The sequence below is a fragment of the Pan troglodytes genome, chromosome 11, assembly GCF_028858775.2.
Source record: "Pan troglodytes isolate AG18354 chromosome 11, NHGRI_mPanTro3-v2.0_pri, whole genome shotgun sequence".
NCBI lineage: Eukaryota > Metazoa > Chordata > Mammalia > Primates > Hominidae > Pan > Pan troglodytes.
Window position 1 is genome coordinate 5,115,138 of NC_072409.2, and position 12,864 is coordinate 5,128,001.

Here is a 12,864-nt window from a genome sequence, read left to right on the forward strand (position 1 = left end):
ACTGAAGTAATCTTTTTTTTTTTCTTTTGAAATGGAGTTTCGCTCTTGTCTCCCAGGCTGGACTGTTGTGACATGATCTCGGCTCACTGCAACCTCTGCCTCTCGGGTTGAAGTGATTCTCCTGCCTCGGCCTCCCAAGTAGCTGGGATTACAGGTGCTCACCACCATGCCCATCTAATGTTTGTATTTTTAGTAGAGATGGGGTTTCACCATGTTGGCCAGGCTGGTCTCGAACTCCTGGCCTAAGGTGATCCACCCACCTTGGCCTCCCAAAGTACTGGGATTACAGGTGTGAGCCATCGTGCCTAGCCAAGTAAACTTTTTTATTAACTTTTTTGCTTAAAACATTGCTGATCCTTTTTGTTTTCCAGAGCCAAGAAAACTTTTCTTTTAAGCTACTTACAGCTTTTAACAGTTGAATAAAATATACTCCTGTGAAAAAATTTGGAGTATATTTGTTTCTCCCTACCTGATTTTTCCAGAATTTGGAAACTATTTGTGAATATTCTGAACATATGACAGTATAGTTATTTGCATAAGTACAATGATAATGTTTTCTTTTGTAACAGGACACAATGGGAGAAACTGGTTATTTTATCAAGGCTTTGACTAGAATGGCATGCTTTCTTTAAAGAATCAAAGTTGGCTGGGCGAGGTGGCTCATGCCTGTAATCCCAGCACTTTGGGAGGCCAAGGCAGGCGGATCACCTGAGGTCAGGAGTTTGAGACCAGCCTGGCTAACATGGTGAAACCCCATCTCTACTAAAAAGAAAAAAAATTCCAAAAATTAGCTGGGTGTGGTGACAGGTGCCTGTAATCCCAGCAACTCTGGAGGCTGAGGCAGGAGAATCACTTGAACCCGGGAGGTAGAGGTCACAGTGAGCCGAGATCGTGCCATTGCACTCTAGCCTGGGGAACAAGAGTGAAACTCCGTCTCAGAAAAAAAAAAAAAGGAGAATCAAAGTTGAGTTATTGAGCTAATAAAAGCCCCTTGGGAAATCTGGCCTTATACCTTGTCTACACAGTCCCTGTTCAAAGTTCCTGACCTGTGGTAAGTAAAGATTGTCACTTTCTAACAGTCTCAGGAGACCCAAGTTATCTTGGGACCTCAAGAGGAGAGAAATTTACCCAACTCATAGGTATTTGAGTGTACAAACCCATGGCTGGGCTTAGCTTTAAAAAAGTCTTATTTGAGAGAAGGACTGTGTGGTAGATAGAGCTCCCTCTCCCCTCTCCCCTCTCCCCTCCCCCCTCCCCCCTCCCCCCTCTCCCCTCTCCCCTCTCCCCTCTCCCCACGGTCTCCCTCTGATGCCGAGCCGAAGCTGGACGGTACTGCTGCCATCTCAGCTCACTGCAACCTCCCTGCCCGATTCTCCTGCCTCAGCCTGCCGAGTGCCTGCGATTGCAGGCGTGCGCCGCCACGCCTGACTGGTTTTCGTATTTTTTTGGTGGAGACGGGGTTTCGATGTGTCGGCTGGGCTGGTCTCCAGCTCCTAACCGCGAGTGATCCGCCAGCCTCGGCCTCCCGAGGTGCCGGGATTGCAGACGGAGTCTCGTTAACTCAGTGCTCAATGGCGCCCAGGCTGGAGTGCAGTGGCGTGATCTCGGCTCGCTACAACCACCTCCCAGCCGCCTGCCTTGGCCTCCCTAAGTGCCGAGATTGCAGCCTCTGCCTGGCAGCCACCCCGTCTGGGAAGTGAGGAGCGTCTCCGCCTGACTGCCCATCGTCTGGGATGTGAGGAGCCCCTCTGCCTGGCTGCCCAGTCTGGAAAGTGAGGAGCGTCTCTGCCCGGCCGCCATCCCATCTAGGAAGTGAGGAGCGCCTCTTCCCGGCCGCCATCACATCTGGGAAGTGAGGAGCGTCTCTGCCCGGCCGCCCATCGTCTGAGATGTGGGGAGCACCTCTGCCCTGCCGCCCCGTCCGGGATGTGAGGAGTGTCTCTGCCCGGCCGCCCTGTCTGAGAAGTGAGGAGACCCTCTGCCTGGCAACCGCCCCGTCTGAGAAGTGAGGAGCCCGTCCGCCCGGCAGCCACCCTGTCTGAGAAGTGAGGAGCGTCCTCCCTCCTCGTCCGGGAGGGAGGTGGGGGGGTCAGCCCCCCGCCTGGCCAGCCGCCCCGTCCGGGAGGCGAGGGGTGCCTCTGCCCGGCCGCCCCTACTGGGAAGTGAGGAGCCCCTCTGCCCGGCCAGCCGCCCCGTCCGGGAGGGAGGTGGGGGGGTCAGCCCCCCTCCCGGCCAGCCGCCCCATCCGGGAGGGAGGTGGGGGGGTCAGCCCCCCACCCGGCCAGCCGCCCCGTCCGGGAGGGAGGTGGGGGGGTCAGCCCTCCACCCGGCCAGCCGCCCCGTCTGGGAGGGAGGTGGGGGGGTCAGTCCCCCGCCCGGCCAGCCGCCCCGTCCGGGAGGGAGGTGGGGGGTCAGCCCCCCGCCCGGCCAGCCGCCCCGTCCGGGAGGTGAGGGGCACCTCTGCCCGGCCGCCCCTACTGGGAAGTGAGGAGCTCCTCTGCCCGGCCACCACCCCATCTGGGAGGTGTACTCAACAGCTCATTGAGAACGGGCCATGAAGACAATGGCGGTTTTGTGGAATAGAAAGGGGGGAAAGGTGGGGAAAAGATTGAGAAATCGGATGGTTGCTGTGTCTGTGTAGAAAGAGGTAGACATGGGAGACTTTTCATTTTGTTCTGTACTAAGAAAAATTCTTCTGCCTTGGGATCCTGTTGATCTGTGACCTTACCCCCAACCCTGTGCTCTCTGAAACATGTGCTGTATCCACTCAGGGTTGAATGGATTAAGGGCGGTGCAAGATGTGCTTTGTTAAACAGATGCTTGAAGGCAGCATGTTCGTTAAGAGTCATCACCACTCCTTAATCTCAAGTACCCAGGGACACAAACACTGCGGAAGGCCACAGGGTTCTCTGCCTAGGAAAACCAGAGAACTTTGTTCACTTGTTTATCTGCTGACCTTCCCTCCACTATTGTCCTGTGACCCTGCCAAATCCCCCTCTGCGAGAAACACCCAAGAATGATCAATAAAAAAGAAAAAAAAAAAAAAGTCTTATTTGAGATTCCTTACAGAACAGAGTTCCATCAAAGCCAATTTTAAAGGCCTATGTGAAAAATAGTTATTCTTGGTGTGCTTTGTGCAAATAATCAGGCCAAGTATAATAAGACTAAAGTTTATTTTGTAAACAAATCGTTCTATCATGATTTGTTTTTAATAAAAATGGGTACTGAAGAGAGAAAAATTATGCTTCAAAAGAAAAGCTATAGTATACCTGTTGTTAGCTGTTCTTGAGTTTTTCTGCAGTTTGGACAAAATCCTAAATTTTTGTGGGCTACAAGTCTCCAAACTAATGCTTTCAAATCTTTACTTTTAAAACTGGGAATTACACTCCTTACTAGCTCCCTTTTGCCTTCTGCCTTGAGTGGAAGCAGTCTGAGGCCTAACCAGAAGCCCTGCAGATGGGGGTGCCATGCTTCTCGTACAGCTTGCAGAACTGTGAACCAAACATCTTTTGTTTATAAATTACTAAGTCTCAAGCATTCTGTGAAGGCAACACAATAGACTGGGACAGTATCAGAACTGGTCCTAGTGAGGTCCTTGTGAGACCTCTATAGCATGTGCTTCCTTTTAAGTTAGATTTAGTCTGCCATGACTGTGAGAATATCTGAACTACATTGATGAGCTTGGAATTACAATATTATATAAATTGCATTGTCTTGAAAACTAATGGTATTTCCTGAAATGACTCATCCCTGAACTCGATGGAGAGCTTTATTTTTTTCTTGCCACACTCTGTAACTTTGCAGTATAAGAAGTTAACCTAGGCTTGGCTAGTCGCCCACCCCTGTAATCCCAGCACTTTGGGAAGCTGAGGTGGGAAGACTGCTTGAGCCCAGGAGTTCAAGAGCAGCCTGGGCAACATGGTGAAACCCCATCCCTACAAAAGAATGTAAAAGTCATCCAGGCATGGTGGTGCACACCTGTGGTCCCAGCTACTGCAGAGGCTGATATGGGAGGATCACTTGAACCCAGGCAATTGAGACTGCAGTGAGCCGAGATCATGCCACTGCACTCCATCTTGGGTGACAGGTTGAGACCCTGTCTCAAAAAAAAAGAAAAGAAGAAGAAGAAGAAAGAAGAAGTAGTTACCTATGCTCGTAATCACATAGGGCACTAGGGCAGGTGCCCAGGCACTGCAGGGTAAGGCCTAATGGAATTATGGCTCCGGGCTGGGTGCGGTGGCTCACGCCTGTAATCCCAGCACTTTGGGAGGCCAAGGTGGGTGGATCACCTGAGGTCAGGCATTTGAGACCAGCCTGGCCAACATGGTGAAACCCCGTCTCTACTAAAAATACAAAAAATTAGCTGGGTGTGGTGGTGCACACCTGTAATCCCAGCTACTACAGAGGCTGAGGCAGAAGAATTGCTTGAACCTGGGAGGCAGAGGTTGCAGTGAGCCAAGATTGCACCACTGCACTCCAGTCTGGGTGACAGAGTGAGAATCTGTCTCCAAAAAAAAAAAAAAAGGAATTATGGCTCCAGGAGGATAAGTGTAACCCACCTTCCCTGTAAGGACAAAGGAAAGAGGGGCATTTGGCTGGAGCTATTATGAGCCCATCACTGGCCAGTGCCCAATTCTGGTACTTGCCACAACAAGGTGATCTGGGGACCAGGTAACCATCCCTGGGTAACCCTGGTGTCCTCTCTGAAGGCTTCTGGGGAAGGAGCATGAAGCCTGCTGCTACCTGGTCCTGCTCCTTGCTGTGTCCCAGATTCCACAGGGAAGGAGAAGGGGAATAGCTCTTAGGTCCCTATGGCAGGCTGGGATTTATGACTTATTAGACTTCACCTTACTTAGTGACACTGTTTAGGACTTTCAGACCACATCACTGATCTGGGAGAAGGAATGGCCAGCATTGCTATCCCCATTTTGCAGATGAGGAAATTGAAAGACTGAGGTGATATTCCTGGCCACAGGCCACATCATTCGATGGGGCAGGGCTGAGACACGGTCTCCCAGCCAGCACTGTCCTCTGCTCCCTGGCGATTTACAGGCATTTACAGGTGCCAGGCTCACTGCCCAGAGGTGTGAATATAAACATGATCCTTATCTGGGCTCCACACAACTCTCCTACCTGGCCTCCTCCTCTACCCCCTGAGCCTTTCTTTTTCTTTTTTCCTTTCTTTCTTTTTTTTTTTTTTTTTTTGAGACAGATTCTGACTGTCGCCCAGGCTGGAGTGCAGTGGCGTGATCTCGGCTCACTGCAAGCTCCACCTCCCAGGCTCACGCCATTCTCCTGCCTCTGCCTCCCCAGTAGCTGGGACTACAGGCGCCCGCCACCAGGCCTGGCTAATTTTTTGTATTTTTAGAAGAGACGGGGCTTCACCATGTTAGCCAGGATGGCCTCGATCTCCTGACCTCGTGATCTGCCCGCCTCAGCCTCCCAAAGTGCTTGGATTACGGGCTGAGCCACCGTGCCTGGCCCCACTGAGGGGCGGTAAGCCCGAGAGACTGAGATTCAACCACTTGCCTACCAAGTTCTAGGCAGCATACAAGCCACATCTTCACTCTTGTGATAACATGACAGATGTTTCCACTTCAGCCTCTGAATGATCATGGGCCAAGTCTCCACTTCAGCCTCTGATTGGTAGCAGGCCAATCCTTCATAAGGTTTAGCCAGTTGGAGGAGGCCAGTTTTATCTCATGGCTGCTGAAACAACCTGCAGGGACACTAAGACCAGCTTCACCCACCGCCATCACTCACCAGTCAGAGCTTCACCCGCCATCATCTACCAGAGCTTTACCTGCTGCTGTCACTCACCAGTCAGAGCTTTACCCACTGTCGTGATTCACCTATCAGAGCTTCACCCACCACATCGCTCACCAATCAGAGCTTTACCTGCCATCGTCGCTCACCAATCAGAGCTTTACCCGCCATCATCACTTACCAGTCAGAGCTTCACCCACTGCTATCACTCACCAGTCAGAGCTTCACCCGCTGCCATCACTCACCAATCAGAGCTTCACCCACCGCCATCACTCACCAGTCAGAGCTTCACCTGCTGAAGGGGTGGCCAGCTGCTCCACAACCTGTGGGTGTTTCTCGTCAGGTGGGATGAGAGACTGAGAAAAGAAATAAGACACAGAGTCAAAGTATACAGAAAGAAAAGTGGGCCCAGGGGATTGGCGCTCAGCATATGGAAGACCCGCACTGGCACTGGTCTCTGAGTTTCCTCAGTATTTATTGGTCACTATCTCTACCATCTTGGACAGGGTGATGTGGCAGGACTATAGAGTAATGGTGGGGAGAGGGTCAGCAGGAAAACATATGAGCAAAGATCTCTGTGTCGTAAATAGGTTTAAGGAAAGGTGCTGTGCCTGGATGTGCACGTAGGCCAGATTTATGCTTGACTTTACACAAACATCTGAGTGCATTAAGGAGCAGTATTGCCGCCAGCATGTCTCACCTCCAGCCATAGGGAGGTTTTCTCCTATCTCAGTATTTAGAGCGTATGATCGGGTTTTACACCAAGACATTCCATTCCCAGGGACGAGCAGGAGACAGATGCCTTCCTCTTATCTCAACTGCAAAGAGGCCTTCCTCTTTCACTAATCCTCCTCAGCACAGACCCTTTATGGGTGTCAGGCTGGGGGACGGTCAGGTCTTTCCCTTCCCACGAGGCTGTATCTCAGGCTATCACATGGGGAGAAACCTTGGACAATACCTGGCCTTCCTAGGCAGAGGTCCCTGCGGCCTTCCGCAGTGTATTGTGTCTCTGGGTACTCGAGATTAGAGAATGGTGATGACTTTTACCAAGCACGCTGCCTTCAAGCACTTTTTTAACAAAGCACATCCTGCTCAGCCCTAAATCCATTAAACCTTGAGTCAACACAGCACATGTCTCTGTGAGCACAGGGTTGGGGCTAGGGTTACAGATTAACAGCATCTCAAGGCAGAAGAATTTCTCTTAGTACAGAACAAAATGGAGTCTCTTATGTCTACTTCTTTCTATATAGACACAGTAACAGTCTGATCGCTCTTTCTTTCCCCCACAACCCGCCGCCATCACTCATCTGGTAGAGCTTTGCTCACCACCATCACTCACCAATCAGAGCTTCACCCGCCACCGTCACTCACTAGTCACAGCTTCATCTGCCACCATCACTCATTTATTAGAGCTTTACCCACTGCAGTCATTCACCAATCAGTGTTTGCCAACTCCCTAGAACCTTACTAGTGCCAGTGAAGTTTCTGGAAAAACAGTATGTGACATTTTTCATTTTTATAAAACCTCTAACAACTGAGCACGATGGCTGACAGGCGTGAAGTGGGAAGATCACTTAAGGCCAGGAGTTCAAGACCAGCCTGGACAACATAGTGAGACCCCCTGTCTCTACTAAAAATCAGAAAAATTAGTCAGGCATGGTGGCATGTACCTTGTAATCCCAGCAACTTGGAAGGCTGAGGTAGGAGAATTGCTTGAGCCCAGGAGTTGGAGGCTGCAGCGAGCTATGATTGCACCACTGCAGTGCAGACTGGGCAATAGACCAGACCCTGTCTCAAAAAAAGCAAAACAAAACAAAAACAATTTTGTTAAAAAATAGAAAAATATTCTCAAAGTCCAGCACGAGGCAATTGGTTAAATAGATTATGCTCCACTTCTTGCTAAAATAAGACACATTTTGGTGACAGATAGCAGCAGACAGATGGCAGCCAATCGGAGGCCTCTAAAGGGCAGCGAGGGGTGTTGCCAGGTTCCTTTAGCTTAATAAAAACCCTAATTGAGGAAGCTCTTGAGCCGTTTGCTCCAGCCACTCCCACCCTGTGAATTGTTTTCAATAAAGCTGTGCTTTCCGGGTCTTTTGTTGCTTTGTCTTTCGTTTGTTCTTTCTTTGTTCTTTCTTACTTTGTGCATTTTGTTCAGTTCTTTGTTCAACACACCAAGAACCTTGATGACTCTATCTCTGCTTGGGTCTAATCAGTTATCAAACTAGAGTCAGACTGGATCTAAACGAAACCCCCTTCCAAACAGGGGGTCACCAATTTATAGACAGCTCCTCCCGGGTCACTGAAGGAAAAAGGCACAACGGGTACTCCTTAGTTGTTGGGGAGACCTCACAGAGGTAGAGTCAGGAAGACTGCCAAATGCCTGGTCTGCCCAAACATGCGAACTCTTTGCATTAAACCAAGCCTTAAAATCCCTGCAGAATCAGGAAGGAACTATTTACGCCTACTCCAAGTATGCCTTTGGAGTAGTCCTTACCTTTGAAAAATCTGGACTCAACAAGACCTCATAAATAGTAAGGGCCAAGATCTGGTCCACAAGGAATTAATTATGCAAGCACTAGAAAATCTTCAGCTGCTGAGCCGGGCATGGTGGCTTGCACCTGTAATCCCAGCACTTTGGGAGGCCGAGGCGGGCAGATCACCTGAGGTCAGGAGTTCAAGACCAGCCTGGCCAACATGGTGAAACCGCATCTCTACAAAAATACAAAAATTAGCCGGGTGTTGTGTTGGGCGCCTGTAATCCCATCTACTTGGGAGGCTGAGGCTGGAGAATTGCTTGAACCTGGGAGGCGGAGGTTGCAGTGAGCCGAGATCGTGCCACTGCACTCCAGCCTGGGCAACAGAGCGAGACTTCGTCTCAATAAATGAATGAATGAAAATCTTCAGCTGCCAGAAGAAATTGCAATTGTCCATGTCCTAGGCCCCCAAACACCCATCTTTTGAAAGGTGGGGAAACAACTTCGCAGATCAGATAGCTAAACAAGCTGTCTCTTCCCAAGAGGCACCCATTTTCCATCTCACCCCTTGTCTTCCCCCTCCAGCTGTGATCCCCACCTTCTCCTGTGCAGACCAAGAGAAACTAAAGAACATAGGAGCTAACGAGAGCCCAGAGGGAAAGTGGGTAATACCAGATGGAAGGGAAATGCTGTCTAAACCCCTCATGAGAGAAATATTGTCACAGCTTCATCAGGGAACTCACTGGGGTCCTCAAGCTATGTGTGATGCAGCCCTCAGAGAGTCTATGGGTGTGTAGGGATATATACCCTTGCTAGGCAAGTGACAGATGGTTGCATAGTGTGCAGAAAAGCTAATAAGCAAACCCTTAAAGAAGCAACCTCCTGGAGGACAAAACCCAGGGTTGAGGCCATTCCAAAGTGCCCAAGTTGGCTACACTGAAATGCCCCCAGTAGGCCGCCTCAAGTATTTACTAGTAATAGTAGACCATCTCACCCACTGGGTAGAAGCCTCCCCTTCCCAAGCACAACAGCCAGTAATGTAGTCAAAGCCCTGTTGGAACATATCATGCCCAGGTTTGGACTAATAGAGAACATTGATTCAGACAATGGGACCCACTTCACTGCACACATCATTAAGGGGCTAACCTAAGCACTAGGAATAAGATGGGAATATCATATTCCCTGATCCACCCTCATCAGGGAAGGTAGAAAGAATGAATCAAACTCTAAAAAATCACCTAACCAAACTAATCTTGGAAACGCAGTTACCATGGACAAAATGCCTTCCCATTGCCTTACTAAGAATCCAAACTGCCCCTCGAAAAGATCTCGGCCTGTCCCCTTACGAAATGCTCTATGGACTGCCTTATCTAAATTCCACTACTGACCTTCCTACATTTGAAACAAAAGATCAGTTTCTAAAAAAAATGTATATTTGGTCTGTCTTCCACCCTTTCCTCCCTCAGGATTCAAGGCCTTCTAGGGCAAACTCCACCCTAGTTCGAATTCCCAGTTCACTAACACCAGCCCAGAGATCATGTCCTTATCAAAAGATGGAAAGAGGGAAAGTTCCAACCAACCTGGGAAGGACCTTATCTAATACTCCTAACCACTGAGATAGCAATCCAAAGGCCGAAAAAGGAGGGACCCACCCCTTGCAAAGTCATGGACTGTCACTCCAGGACCAACACCCTCCAAACCAATGTTCAAAAGGGTTTAATCTGTCTTTTTTTTTCTTCCTTTAGTTACCAAAGAACATCTTATCATCAATGTAACCCGATCACCCTGCCCTCAAACGATCACATTCAATGCTTGCCTTGTCATGCCCTGTGGAGACCTTTAGAGTCAAAAACAGCTAGCTTCTTCAGAAAAGTACCTCTGCCCCTCCACCCGCTTCAGACAAATCAGAAACCCTTGTGATGGACAACCACGAGCCTTCCAGGGGTTATGTTATAATTGGGGAGATGTTATCTAGACCACCCAATATCAGGGCTGGACCTCCTCAGAGGGTTGCACCGCCCTAAAACCTTACATCCACCTTACCAAAGAGTCACACCCTCAAATTGCCAAAACCACCAGTTTTCCCAAAAGTCAGAAGCCCTATGGGACAGCCCCCAAGGGCCACTCGACTTCCAGCTCTTGATGCCAATTTTACCTCATGTCTCTCATGGCAAGGGGAAAATCTGACATTCCTCGGAAACCTGATGGGATGTACTGGGCCTAAACCTTTCCAAGAGCTAACCAGTCAGTCAGCCCTAATCCATCCCCAAGCAGATGTACAGTGGTATTGTGGGGGACCAATATTGAGTACTCTGCCAAACAATTGGAGCAGCATTTGCGCTCCGATCCAATTGGCCATCCCTTTCACCTTGGCATTTCAACAACCAGACAGGAAGCAGGTAACCCAAAGGAAAAGAGAAACCCCTCACGGGTCCTTTGACCTCTCATGTTTACATAGACAGTATCGGGGTTGCACTGGGGGGTACCAAATGAATTCAAAGCTCGAAACCAAATAGCCACCAGGTTTGAGTCTGTCTTATTCTGGTGGTCCACTATAAACAAAAATGTAGACTGGATACATTATATATACTATAATCAACAGTGATTCATCAATTACACCAGAGATGCCATAAAAAGAATAGCTCAACAATTAGGCCCTACCAGCCAGATGGCCTGGGAAAACAGGATAGCCCTTGACATGATATTGGCCAAAAAAAGGCGGAGTCTGTGTCATGATTGGGGTCCAATGTTGCACTTTTATCTCCAGTAACACAGCCCTGGACGGGACAATCACAAAAGCCTTACAAGTCTTACCACCCTAGCAAATGAATTAGCCGAGAACTCTGGAATAGATGACCCCTTTACAGGTGCCACGGAGAAATGGTTTGGAAAATGGAAGGGACTCATGACCTAAATCTTTACCTCCCCTGCAACAGTTACAGGTGTACTCATCCTTGTGGGCTGCTGTATCATACCTTGTATTCGTGGGTTAACCCAAAGGCTCATAGAAGCAGCTCTCACAAAAACCTCCCCCACCTCTCCCCATCCATAGTCAGATAAGCTCTTGCTCCTAGATGATAAAGAACAACAACAGAGCCAACTCCTGTTAAATAAATTTGAAGGGGAAGAACTATAAAACAGAAGAGGGGAAATTGTTGGGACAACTAAGTTCCTCTTCAAAGATTCAACTTCCTGGCCATAACTTGGAAACAAATCCTACCCCTACAACTTTTCAAAAATCACACCTTTACCTTATTTGGGAAGGTTTAAGCCTTAGCCTGTCGGGGTCAGCTTAGATTATGCGGCCCAACCCCAGCCAATAGGGGAAGGACACAGAAACAGAAACTGCGTTACCCCAGCCAATAGGGGAAGGACACAGAAACAGAAACTGCGTTAGGGATAAAAACCCCTTGCCTCCTTTGTTCAGTGTGCTCTTGGGATTGTAACAGGCACAAGCAGCACCCTTCTACAGAAGTAAAAGTGACTTGCTGAGAAATTTTCTAAGTGTGGGTTTCTTTTCACTACACCGAGCACTTGTTTCCAACACATGCAAACCAGAATGGAGGTCTCCCTGGACCTGGGTTTGGGCCACAAGCTTGCAAGACCTTGGGCAAGACTGTTCCCTCTTCTGAACCAAGTCCTTCCCTGGCCCAGCCGCTTGTGAGTAACACATCGGTTTCATGCTTACACCTCCTGGTCTGACCGGGCTCTCCTTTGCAGAGCCTTTTATTCCTTCCCTTCCTCTGAACACTGGCTGGCTGCTTTCAGGGAAGAAGTTCAGGGCAGTGGCAGGGAGCTCCTTGAACATCGCCATGACAAATGTTTTATGGAAACAGTGAGCTGATGGGACGAGGGGTGGGGGCTAGAAAGTCAGCCAAAAGGTGTGAGAACCCGGACTAGCCCCCAGCCCTGAACATGGCAGGCCACTGTGCCATGGTAGGGGAGTGAAAGTTTCCCTCTGCTCCTCTTAGGGTTCCAGCTGGGGCTCCTTACAAAAGAGAAAAACAGTTCATTAATGCATGTAGTGCACCTCACTGAAGAAGCTTCAACAAAAAGCAACTCAGAACAGTGACTTAGAACTGGGTTATGGAGCAACTTCAACAAAGAATAATCAACGTGTGGGGAAATGACAGGACCCAGGAGAGCGGTTTTAGGCTTCCAAGTTTGGGAAACCGGCAAGGTGAGTATTGGGAGGAAACTAAGGCGGAAGTTTCATTCACAGAGCCCTAGGGTGCCTTCTTTCCTCTGGCTGATGCGTCTCTCTCCTATAATTTCCATCCTGCCTCAGACAGCAGAGGGACAGGGCAGAGAGAGATTTCCCTGCTTCTGCTGCATCTTAGTTGCCTTCAACTCAAGATAATTTCTGAGGCTCATTTTGGAGTGACATATTCTGGTGTCCTTCACGGTACAGGGCACAGCCTCAGAGGACCAGATCCACAGCTGATCACTGAGCTCTTCCATGTGCCAGGCCCATCCAGGGAGAACACTCAGCCCCACAAACAGGGCAGGTGGCACCAGGATGCTGGGCGGCAGCCTAACCCTCAGCTCATGGGTGGGTGGAGTGGAGAGCACCCTCCCCATGTGGGGCTCCCTGGTCGTGGACCTGGAGACCACCAAGGCT